This window comes from Vombatus ursinus, unplaced genomic scaffold (genome assembly GCF_900497805.2).
Source record: "Vombatus ursinus unplaced genomic scaffold, bare-nosed wombat genome assembly UNPS02011767.1, whole genome shotgun sequence".
Classification (NCBI taxonomy): domain Eukaryota; kingdom Metazoa; phylum Chordata; class Mammalia; order Diprotodontia; family Vombatidae; genus Vombatus; species Vombatus ursinus.
Window position 1 is genome coordinate 2,129,630 of NW_020951545.1, and position 12,127 is coordinate 2,141,756.

Consider the following 12,127-nt stretch of genomic DNA (forward strand, 5'->3'; position numbering starts at 1 on the left):
CACACACACACACACACACACACACACACACACACACACACACACACTTAAAGATCCATGTGATAGTCTTACAGTGATCAATTTGGTTCTGAATGACTCAATAAAAATCTAATTCCTTGGAATTTTAGAATCTGGTTGAGAGCAGAGAAGAGATGCTGAAATGTGAGCATGATTATATTATCATCATTGAATGTTTATAGAACCTTATCAAAACTCATTATATGCAAGGGACTGTGCTAAGTTCTGTGGATAGAAAGTAGTAAGAGTGAGATGCAGTAGAAAGAGCACTGAATCTAAATAGAGGAGCTAGCTTCAGAACCAACCTTTGATGCTTGCTAAATGTGCGACCTTGGACAAGTCACTTGATATCCTTGATGTCACATCAAGCGACATCCTGTCACTTGAAAGTCTTAGTTTCGTTATCTGTGAAAATGAAGGATTTAGACTAGATGGCTTCTCTTTGACTTTTAGTTTTATAGTCCAATCTATGATCCTTTTCTCAAGGAACTCGTAAAACTATGAGTGGGAAGACAGGGTAGTCAAAAAATGGATGATTACCAATGTAAAATAGGATCAGCGTAGTACAGACCTTAAATCATCAAGGGGTTATGAGGAGGAAAAGTTGGAAATTAGCCACCTGACTTTAGTGAGCATATTTATTCGACACTGAGTCAACAAGCATTGATTAAATGTCAACTATGTGTGAGATGCTCCACTACTATAATAACTAAAACATGGACCCTATTTTCAAGGTGCTTATAATTTAGTAAATTTGTGGGAATGGGGTTTAATTTTCCTTAATTCCCCTTCCCCAACTATTCCTCTAAGGACCATATTATTTAAATCCAGGTGTATTCTAGGACTAGCTCATACAAGCTCTAAAAAGCAGGTTGTTAAACTTTCAGTGCGAGCATTTACACCTTACCTTTATGCACCCTGACAAGTGATACGGTACAGGACAGAGAACTGACCTCAGAGTCAGGAAGACTGACATTCACTTATGTGTATATAGTGACTGTATGACCTTAGGTAAATCACTTAACTTTTCAGTACTCCCTGCTACTCTCCAAGACTATAAATTTCAGAGAAGGTATCCACATTCTCAGAGGGAATTTCCTCACCCAGAAATTCCCTATGTCAATGAAATCACAGGTCCCACTCCTTATCATGACTTACACAATGTATATTCATCATTACTCCATCGACAAACATGTACCAGTCTACGTGCTTCTTAGATGGCTCACTGTCTCCTTCCTTGGCTCTTCTCCTTTCCCTCCACTCTTCCCTTTTGGTGTCTCCTGGGATTTAGTAAATCTTGAGTTCTCCATTTTCTTTCTAGGAGACCTCATTCACTCAAGTAGTTTCAACTGCCAACTCCATGTGATGGATTCCTGGTTCAGTGATGTCAAACTCAAATAGAAATGGGGGCCATTAAAAGATAAGTGTGGGCTATATATTACCTTAATTTTAAACTATAATATTATCTATGTTTTATTATGTTTATATTTATTTTGTTAAATATTTCACAATTACATTTGACCCATAATCAGGAGATTTGTAGACCTAATTCAGCCTGTGAGTTGCATTTTTGACCTGTCTTCTCTAAGACATTAAAAGATGGAATTAAGAGGATAATAAAATTATTAAAGTTTCAGAAAAGTTAGAAAACTTGGGACAGAAGGCACATAACCTTATAACCTTTATAGCTGAACGCAGCGGGGGCATAGGATACAAAACAGCTATTCTGAGAGGTTAAGGTTTTTTTTTTTCCCCTCTCTCCATGAATCTGGCTCTGAGGAACCTGGATAATGTTAATGACTAAATTCTGATATTTGGCATAGTGAGTCCTAACTGTACAGTTGCTGATTTCTGACTCACTCCTACTTAGCTTGGTTCTGCATCTTCAGATTCATTGCAAGCCTTTAGGAGCTGGGAGGGAAGACAGCAAGCCCACCTTCACCCACTAGATAGTGAAGCTTATTAATGCAGCTTAAAATAAAATAAGCAAAAAGCAGTTGGTAAAAAGGACAAAATGTGGTTTATTTAATCTGCCCATGTTGTGAGGAAGCCATTGTCTTCTCAGCCCAGAAACTGAAGTAACAATAAAGCTTCTCTTTCCTAGGTGCAGGGAACATTCTCTCTACACCCCACCATTGAGTATAAATTTTGTATAAAATGGGATTTTCAATAACTTTTATTTTCACCTCACTGATACATCAATCTTGGAACTGGGAAACTGAGGCACTTTTCTGCTCTAAGTAGTCAGTAAGAAGAGACCAGTAGGTAAGCACGTTCTGAATCAAATGACCTTGCCAACAACAATGCTACTTAGTGAACTTCTTAAGGATTCTGACCCTGATCCTAAGTGCCAGCCACCCAAAAGGAAGCTTTCAAAAATGGCTCTCATAAAATGTATTTAGTACCTGTTAGTATGCAAAGGAAAATCTTTAAACAGGATCCAGGAAGTTTTGTTGCAATGTGGGTTTTTTAGAACAAATAGTATTGTTAGGGAAACATTACCCCAAATGACTGCAGGTTCTCTGGGTTGGCAATTTGACATAGAAATCTAAAAAGGATCTGGAGAAGGCTCTCTTTGTGCTCAGTTTTCTCTCTTTTCATGTCATATGTTCACTTAATCAGAATGAATTTAATCTTTTAAATTTCAGGGTTCAAGTATGACACTGTCTGTTTCTATAGAGAAAGAAGAACAGAGATGTTTACTCATTGCTGCTCCTCTATACTTCCAGAGTAAAGAAACGAAATGAGAAAAAAGGATGAAATGGAGAAAAGAGAATGTAGAAATATATGGAGAGGTAGAGGATTTGAAAAAAAAGGTAGAGGTAGGTAAATTTCTTTAACTCCCATTCTGTGTAGTGATTGAAATTAAAAGTTATTCACATATATGTGTTATACACATACACACATTCACACACACATATACAAATGCATAAACACACACATAGATATGTGTGTGTGTGTGTATATATATATATATATATATATATATATATTTATAATTTAATTTTAAGAATCCATTCACACCACATGGGAAGTCTTGAGGAAGAGTAAGAATGACATTGGTGCCAGAAATGTTACTCCCAGCTAGTCTGCTGTTTTATGGTTTCCTATGCTAAAGTGTACAAATGAGGAGGGAAGTGGGAAGGTATAACCGAACTATCTCCAAAAATAGCAAAGAAAAAATATTACTCCTCCCCAAATTTTTGGCTAAGTCACCCCCCACTTTGAGGTAAGGTTGCATGAGAAAAGAAAAGAGTGTGACCAAATACACTCCCTTTCTATCCTTTCATAAAATCGTTGAAGAAGAATTTATTAAGCCCAAACTATGTGCTAGGTGAGGACAGTAGAACAATGAAAACAAAACAGTCCATGCCTTCAAGGAGCTTGCATTCTGTTGGAAGAAAACAGGGCTACAGATAAATAAATACAATATATGTATATGTAAGGATGGTGATCCATCCTATTAAGGCTCTCCCTCCTCAACTCTGCCTGCTGTCTCCCTAGCTTTCTTTAAGTCCTAACTAAAATCCTATCTTTTATAGGAAGCCTCTCCAACCCTTTTTAATCTTCTGCCTTTTTTCTTTTAATAACATTTTATTTATCATATACATATAAGTTATATATCTATATCTATATCTATATCTATCTGTCGATCCATCTTGCTTTGTATATGTTTGCTTGCATGTCATTTCCTTCTTTAGGTTGTAAGCTCTTTGAGGGCAGGGACCATCTTGTGCCTCTTTTTGTATCCCCAAGTGCACAGCATAGTGCTTGGCCTATAGCAGGTACTTAATAAATGTTGATTGATTAATCATCTTATACTACTCTTATCTGGTCATAAAAAGAGACTTAAAAATCACAAAAATTGAAGTGGCAGCTGGTGACACAGTGGATACAGTGCCAGCCCTGGGGTGAAGAGGGTCTGAGTTCAAATCTGGCACTTACTAGTTGTGTGACCCTGGGCAAGTCACTTAACCTTGATTGCCTCCCAAAAAAATTGCAGAATTTTAGAGCTGGAAAGATAGAGATCATCTTTTTCAGCCTCTTCATTTAATAGATGAGGCCTAAAGAAATTAAATAAGTTGTCTAAGGTCACAGCTGGGTAGAGGCAGAGCACAGGTGGCTTGATTCCTGGTACAACGCTTATAGTGGCAGCATTGTGGTATATGGTAAAAGTATGGGTGAGGGGAGATATGGGTTCAAGACATAGTCCTGCTCCTTACTAACTATGTAGTCATGCAACCTCTCTGATTCTGAGTTTCTGCATCTATAAAAGGAGCAAATTGGTTTAAATGACTGCTAAGGATGCCCCTGAGTTCTAAAGTTGTTCTTTTCTATTTCCTGATCCTTTGAAAACTGAAAAAGTTGTTAAAACTGCCCAATTTTAAGAATTTGGGAGGTAACTGCTAATAAAGAGTACATTGTAGGCAACAACTTATTGAGTCAGGAGTCTGAAGTCTATTCACCTTGAAAGTATGGGCTAGAGAAAATACAGTTGTAATTGATGCCTTTGTGGTCTCATCTTATGTATGGAAACCTGAGTTTAAATCCAGCCTCAGATGTTTACTGTGTAACACTGAGCAAGTTATTTAACTGCCATTTGCCTCAGTTTCCTCAACTGTAAAATGGGATAATAATAGTACCTACCTCTCAGGCTTGTTAAGGATCAAATGACATAAGAATTGTAAAGCTCTTAGCACAATGTCTGGCATATAGTAGATGCTAAATAAAAGCTTTTCTCCTCTCTTTTCAGAGTTGACATGTCTAGTAGAATACTTATAAAGTTGTTCTAAGCCTTTGCCTCGTATGTTTTAAGACCAAGGATTTTAAGGATGAAGGTTGGTATTGCACTTAGAGAGTTGTCTGGAGGGCACTGGGAGGTTAAAGGACTTACTCTGGGTCACAAATTCAGTGTATATGTGTCAGAGGCAGGACTTGAACCCAAGATTTCCTGTCTCTAAGGTTGACTCTATCCACTGTGTGATGCTGCCTCATGTAGCCCAACACATAAGTTAAGTCATTTTTCAGTTTTATCCAACTCCTTGTGACCCCCATTTGGGATTTTCTTGGCAGAGATACTGAAGTAGTTTGTCATTTCCTTCTCCAGCTCATTTCACAGATGAGAAAACTGAAGCAACAGGGTTAAGTGACTTGCCCAGGGTCACACAGCTAGTAAGTGTTGGAGGCCAGATTTGAAATCAGGAAGATGAGTCTTTCTGACTCCAGGCCCAGCACTCTATCTACTGTGTCACCCATCTTCCCCAGCCTAACACATAACAAGCATTTAATAAGTGCTTGGTGACTTGGAGTGCTAGAGTGTATGTAGGAGGACTGGCAAAAAAGGAAAGTGATGGTGACCCTGGGGTGCTGTCCAGGGACACATTTCAGATTTTATGTTGGCTTTCTTGTAGCCTGCAGAGGTTATATGTGACTTCTAGCCTTCCTGCCACAACTCCTGCCCCAGTTGGGGGTATTGAGGAGCACTTCTTAAACTCCTCTGTGTATCCAAACATAAATGAAACTTGATAACCTGAAGGTCAGAAGATTTCATTGTGCTTAGTTTCCTTGCAAATCACAACTCTCAGCTTTATCTGTAAAAGGGAGGTTGAGCTGCCTACCTCAGGAATTTCAGAAATTCCTTTAAGATATGTAGAGCACAGTTCAGGTGGCACCACCAACACAAGGCCTTTCCCAGTATTCACCATTATAAGCATTTTCTCTACTTTGAAATTATTTTGAATTTATTTACTTATGAATACCTCACGTCTCCAGTATTTCTCTTTTAGTTCATCTGAAACATTCAGAAATAAATATTTTTCTAATCAAAAGTCCTTTCCAGGTTTAGGCATAATGCCTTCCTTCCTTCCTCCCTTCCTTCTTTCCTTCTTCCCTTCCTCTCTCCATTTCTTTCTTGGAAAATAGATTGTGGCAACCAAACTTTGAACAAGAAATTCTTCTTGTGTAGTTAAGATCATTGCCTTCTGGATCCCCTGAAGGGGACCGTTCTCCCTTTCCCCATTCTGAAAGAATTAAAGCAAGAGTTCTTAACTTTTTTTTTTGTCATGGACACTTTTGGCAGTCGAATGAAGTCTATGGAGCCCTTCTCAGAATAAAGTTTTTAAATATATAAAATTAAAAAAACTCCACAGCATTATAGGATAAACTAATTATATTAAAATACAGTTATATCAATCAATCAATCTATCTATCTATCTAATTCATGAATCTGAAGATAAGAAACCCTGGATTAGGGTATTGATTAGAGGGAGGAGGTCCCTTTCATTACTTTTGGTCAGTTTCCTTGACCACCTGGCAGGGAGCCTACAGGTGGGGGAATGGTCAAAGAGAAATGAGTGGTTTTAGAGGAAAGATTAAAGTGACTAGTTCTCTATTAGCTTAGAGATTCCTAAGATTGTTTGCAGCATGAACTCCCCTGCATCCCCCTAGTGAAACCTGTGGACCCCTTTGCAGACTAATATTTTTAAATGCATAAAAATAAAATCAATAAGATTACAACAGAAACCAATCATAGTGAAATATACTTGTCAAAGATTTTTTTTTAAATTTACAGACCCCCTAGGTTAAAAACTGTTGCTACAAATGTTATTTCAAAATGTTTTGTGTTAGAGACATGTCCAGTGGGATTCTGCAAGTTTGGACATTCTCTCTCTCTCTCTCTCTCTCTCTCTCTCTCTCTCTCTCTTTCTCTCTCCCTCTCACAGATCAATGCTTTGATTTAAGTTAATGTCAAATTAATAAAAATCGTTCTTGGCAGACATGCCTAAAATATATTACAGTATTAATTTTCCCCCAAAAAAGTAAGTTCCAAAAGACTGTTTTGTTTCTGCATTCCCAGTGCCTATTTCAGTACCATGTACACAGTGGGTCCTTAATAAATCTTTGTTAAGTTACAAATGATCTTTAATTTGAGGACAAGGGTGGTAAAGGCAGGAAAGACAAAGCAGGATGCTAAAGGAGAATGCTAGTAAAAAGGGAATCCACTGAGAATCAGGGGGCATTTTTGAGATACAAGATCTGAAGGGTAATAAGACAATAATCCAAGGGACCTCAGAGTGTCACCTAATTTAACCACCTCATTTTTTTCAGATAACTAAGATAACTAAGGATACTAAGACCTACTGAGATTTACACAAGGAACACAAACATTTACTTTGTCCTTTGAGGTATTTTTAAATGACTTGTCAGGGTCACTTAGGTAGTAAAAACGAGAAATGGATATATGACCTGGGCAAATCACTTACCCTCTCTCAGACTCATTTTCCTTCTCTGCAAAATGGGGAAAATAATAGCCCCTAACCCATAAAGTGGTCATAAGGTTCTAAAGAGGTAACATACGTAAAGTGCTTTGAGAATCTTAAAGTACCATATAAATGCTAATTATGATGATGGTGATGATAATGGTGATGATGGTGATGATGGTGGTAATGATTATGATGATGATGAACCACCCACATCTCTTGATTTCAGAGCCTGGGTTCTTTTTACTGGACTGAATTATAGCCCAATCACTAGCAGTTTCAGAAAGATCATAGATATTCACCAAAAAATGGTAGTATCCTTGGACTTTAATCTATATACTCTTGGATATTCCCTTCCTTATTTGTTTAGAAGCCTGCACCCCCAAATAAAGTTCCCTGAAAGTCAAGGAATGTTTTCATTTTATCTTTCCTAAAGAAAGAACAGGAAGTTGGGATTGTTGGGGACCAGTTGGATGCAATTTTTGTTTTGTCTTGTTTTGTTCTGTTCTCAGTTCCAGCCTGAGAAGATGCTCTGTAATATTGTTCTTTCCTTCTGCCTTATGATAGCACTGCGGCTCCCACCCCCATCCAATGCAGGCACATCCGATAGTAAATGTGATGTCTGATTAGTTGGAGTATTTAGTACGCTAATGTTCACTGTCCACAGCAGGAGGCTTACACAGCTTGGCTGATGAGAAATGAACTGCCTAAAGCTATCTTTTAATGGCAACTAATTTCCCACATTTGATACTCAGTTTAGCTAACTGATATCCAGCTCATCCATGACAAGACATTCCTGTTTCTTCCTGAAAATCTTCTCATCTAGGAAGTAAAACAGGATGTTGCTGGCTATCTCACATCCCTGAGATTGTGTCATAATTATTCCAGGCTACATGGTGATGTAGGGGAGCTTGAGGTCTAAGAATAAAAGGTTTAGGAATCTGGCTTACATATTTATCTATCACACATCATAGTGCTTCCCGAAGAAGACTAACTCCAATTTATTGTCTATGTAGCTTGTTTATACATGGTTTACATTCTCCCCCATTAGACTGTGAACTCCTTGAGAGCAGGGACTGTCTTTTGCCTTTCTTTGTATCCCTAGTACTTAGCACAGTGCCTGGCACACAATAGGCACTTAATAAATGCTTATTGACTGACTGACAGTTATCAAAACTTATGTTTTTTTTAAACTTTAAGTTAAATACCCCTGAATCTTTGAAATTTAAATTATGTTTTTAAAATCTAGCATTAATTTCTACTAGTCCTGTCATAGACAAAGTATATCACTCTATTACTCTAGCCTATTACACAATGAACTATTAAATAAAACACTTAACCCAATTAGATATGATTATGCATGGTGCGTACAGATGGCCAACAAGTTAATGCTTTTGGTGGGTCAAAAATCAGTGGGCCTTGCACCATGCTTCATTTCATATTTACTGTTTCCCAGTCTCTGCAAAAGGTTTCTTCTACTTCTTTTTGAAATAGCCATAAATCATATCACACATAATAGTTACAGTCCGACCAAACTGGGTGGGTGAGGAGAAACATTCATGGGTCACTTGAATACAAGTTTTATAACTAGAGTGATATACATGCAGTTACTAAGTGCTTGAGCCCACACACAAGGAGAAACACATGCTCACACACACACACACACACACACACACAGAGGCTTACACTTTCTTTGCCAACAGGCAGTTTCCTCTCCATAAGCCTGGCTTTATGACCCCAGTTTCTGGAGGGTAAAATTAGAAATATTTTCTTTTTAGCCCTGATTATCACTTTTCAGTTCTGAAACAACCACACCAATGGATTTACACTACAGAGGATAGAAGTCTAACATTCATACCATAAATCACTTGTGTAAATCCATCCTTGTTGTAGCAGTGAAGGACAATGGCAGAATGAAGATCTTTTTGGCCCATGGTGTTTGACCCACAGTGTTAGACCCATGGTGTTAGACTCTGTTTCTAATCTTTTACCTTATCAAAGGATGAAGCTATTTAACTCTATGAGACAATTTCTAGGTATTCATTCAATTGAATTGTCTTCTTCATAGGGCTGGGCTCTGGTTATTTACTCTCATAGTTTAGAAAGAGGTGAGATCATTGTTTGTCTACAGAGAAAAGTGAGTCCAGGACCTCATTATATTAGTCACAATAAGCTCTTCTTTTCAATTGCCCAAAATGTAGTATAAACTCCAGAATATCAGCTCACCTCCAGAGTAGTCCTTCATTGGAAGATAGGTCTAAAGTGGGGGGCTCTGAACTTGGGGTCCATAAAAGTATTTGAAAATAATTTTGATCACAATATTTCAGTGTAATTGGTTTGTTTATTAATCTTATATATTTAAAAATGTTATTCTGAGAAGGGCACCATAGGCTTCACCAGACTGCCAAAGGGGTCCATTGGAAAAAAGGTTCTGAATCCCTCATTTAGATCTAGCAAGGATCTAAGAAACCATTTAGTCCATACACCTTTGTGTAGATATTACAGAAAGTTAATTCTCTGGCTACATGTCATATGAGTAGTAAACATAAGGTGTAAATCTCAGAGGTGAGACTTAAGCCTAAGTCTACTAACTCTAAATCCTTTCCGTGATACTATGGAAAGCTGATTAAGGTTAGAATTTTCAGATCATGCAATGTATTAGTTGAGTTATGAATTTGTGTCTGTAAGCCCCTCACTCTGGAATATGAACATGGCCAACTTCTCCTAGCAATTCCACTGCTTCAGGTCTGTCTCTACCTCATGAGGCAGGAACCATGGTCAGTAGAAGTCCACTCTTTCCAACAGTGGCTCCTACAGGGACTTAATGATGGAAAGTTGGCTGAAGACACTATGCTTTGTTTTTTAATGAACGAAATTCTCTTTTTTCTACCTCCCATCCTTTCCCATTTCATAATTGAAAAAAAAATACAACCTTTGTAACAAATATGCATAATCAAGAAAAATAAATGTTTGCATTGGCTACCTCCAAAAAATTATCTGTCTCAATCTACAACCTAAGTCCTTTGCCTATCTGTAAAGAGTTGGGTAGCATGTTTCATCATGGGTCTTTTGGAATTCTGGTTGGTCACCGAGCTGATCAGAGTTTTTAGATCTTTCAAAGTGGTGTAGGAAATGCCAAAGACAAGGCTGATGATGTGCTCTAGAGCATGCTGGGAAGCCAGAACTTCAAAAGCTTCATGATTTCATTGGAGCAGATACTCTCTCCATTGACACAATTTGATTCCTCTGTGTTCTTTGAAATAAGAAGTTTTCTTGAGGTGAAAAAAATCCATCATCTGTTAGCTAATCTTCTGGTGGTGTCTTTCTCTGAACTAAGCTTAGGTGACTTATACCTGTTCCCAGACCCTTACTCAAAACTTTTTCTAGCTTAAGACCTGCCAGTATATATTGCCAGTTTATATTGGCAAAGCCTTTGAAAACCCAGGATTACATCTCAGTCATTAATAAGGCATTGGAAGATTTCAATGGATTTTTTTTGTTGTTGTTCAGCATTTCTGACTCTTTGTTATCCCCATTTGAGGTTTTCTTGGCAAAGATACTGGAGTGGTTTGCCATTTCCTTCTCTAGGTCATTTTCCAGATGAATAAACTGAGACAAATAGAATTAAATGACTTGCTCAGAGTCACACAGTTAGTAAGTATCTGAGACAGGATTTGAACTCAGTTATTTCTGACTCCAGGCCTGGTGCTCTATCCATTGCATCACTTAGCTGGAAGGATCATATAATTAGATATTTCATGTCTACTCTCACCACAGCTCTATCAGTAGGAATTTGGCAAGTCCCCCTAAAAAGGGCATTTAAGTTGGGTCAGAGTTTGATGACATTACCTTATCTTCTGATTTTCTTACTAATCCTGACTAAACAAACATGACTAATTTCTGACTAAACTAACATGTTTTATTCTATATTGGCCTTTGTAGCAATTCGAATTAATAATTCTTCTCATACCCACAGTCTGAAAAGAAGGTGTTAGTAGTCGTGGAAGGAGTTTAATAGATTCTGCCTATTAATGAACTCTTTTCCTCCCCCATTTCAATTTTGCCTGCCATCCTAGGCAATTGTGTGTGTAACAATCAATCAATATGAATTATTCAGCACCTACTGTATGTGTGACAAGCACTAAGCTAGGCATTGGTGATATAAAGACAAATATAAAACAGTCCCTGACCTCAAGGAGCTTGGGGATGAGTTATAAAGGGGTCTGACTGCTATCTTCCTTAGTCATGAAACTGACAGGAAAATCTGAGTGGCTCTTTGAAAATCTGGGAAAGGCAAGGAATAGTCTTCATTTTGTAGAAGCAAGAATCTTGGCCTGGGATGGAGAAAAATCAGATCCTTGTCCTGTTCTATCACTGATCGCCTCTCCATGGGAACCTTGGACTTCACTGCTAGAATCCTTCTGGGCTCTAATAGGTTAGTTCTTGCCTTATCTTGTCAAGAACTAGCTTCTACCTCATTCCCTGGCCACCAGTTCTAAGCTATACTTCTGTGTGCACAGCCCACCAGTGCCATTTCCAGTTTGTCTTTTGTTGTTTTCCTCCATGACAATGTAGTAAGCTCCTTGAGGTTAGGGGCTGTTTTACTTGTATTTGTTATCTCCAGCACTTATCACATAGTAAATAATTCCTTCTCTCTCTCTCCTTCCTTTCCCCACATCCCTTTCTCTCTCCAGCTCTTTCTTTCTATGTCTCTCTGATCTCTCTTCTCTTCTTTTTTCTCTTCTCTCTCCTCTATATCTTCCTGTTTCTGTTTATCTATCTTTCTATCTATCTATCTATCTATCTATCTATCTATCTATCTATCTATCTATCTATCTATCTATCTATCT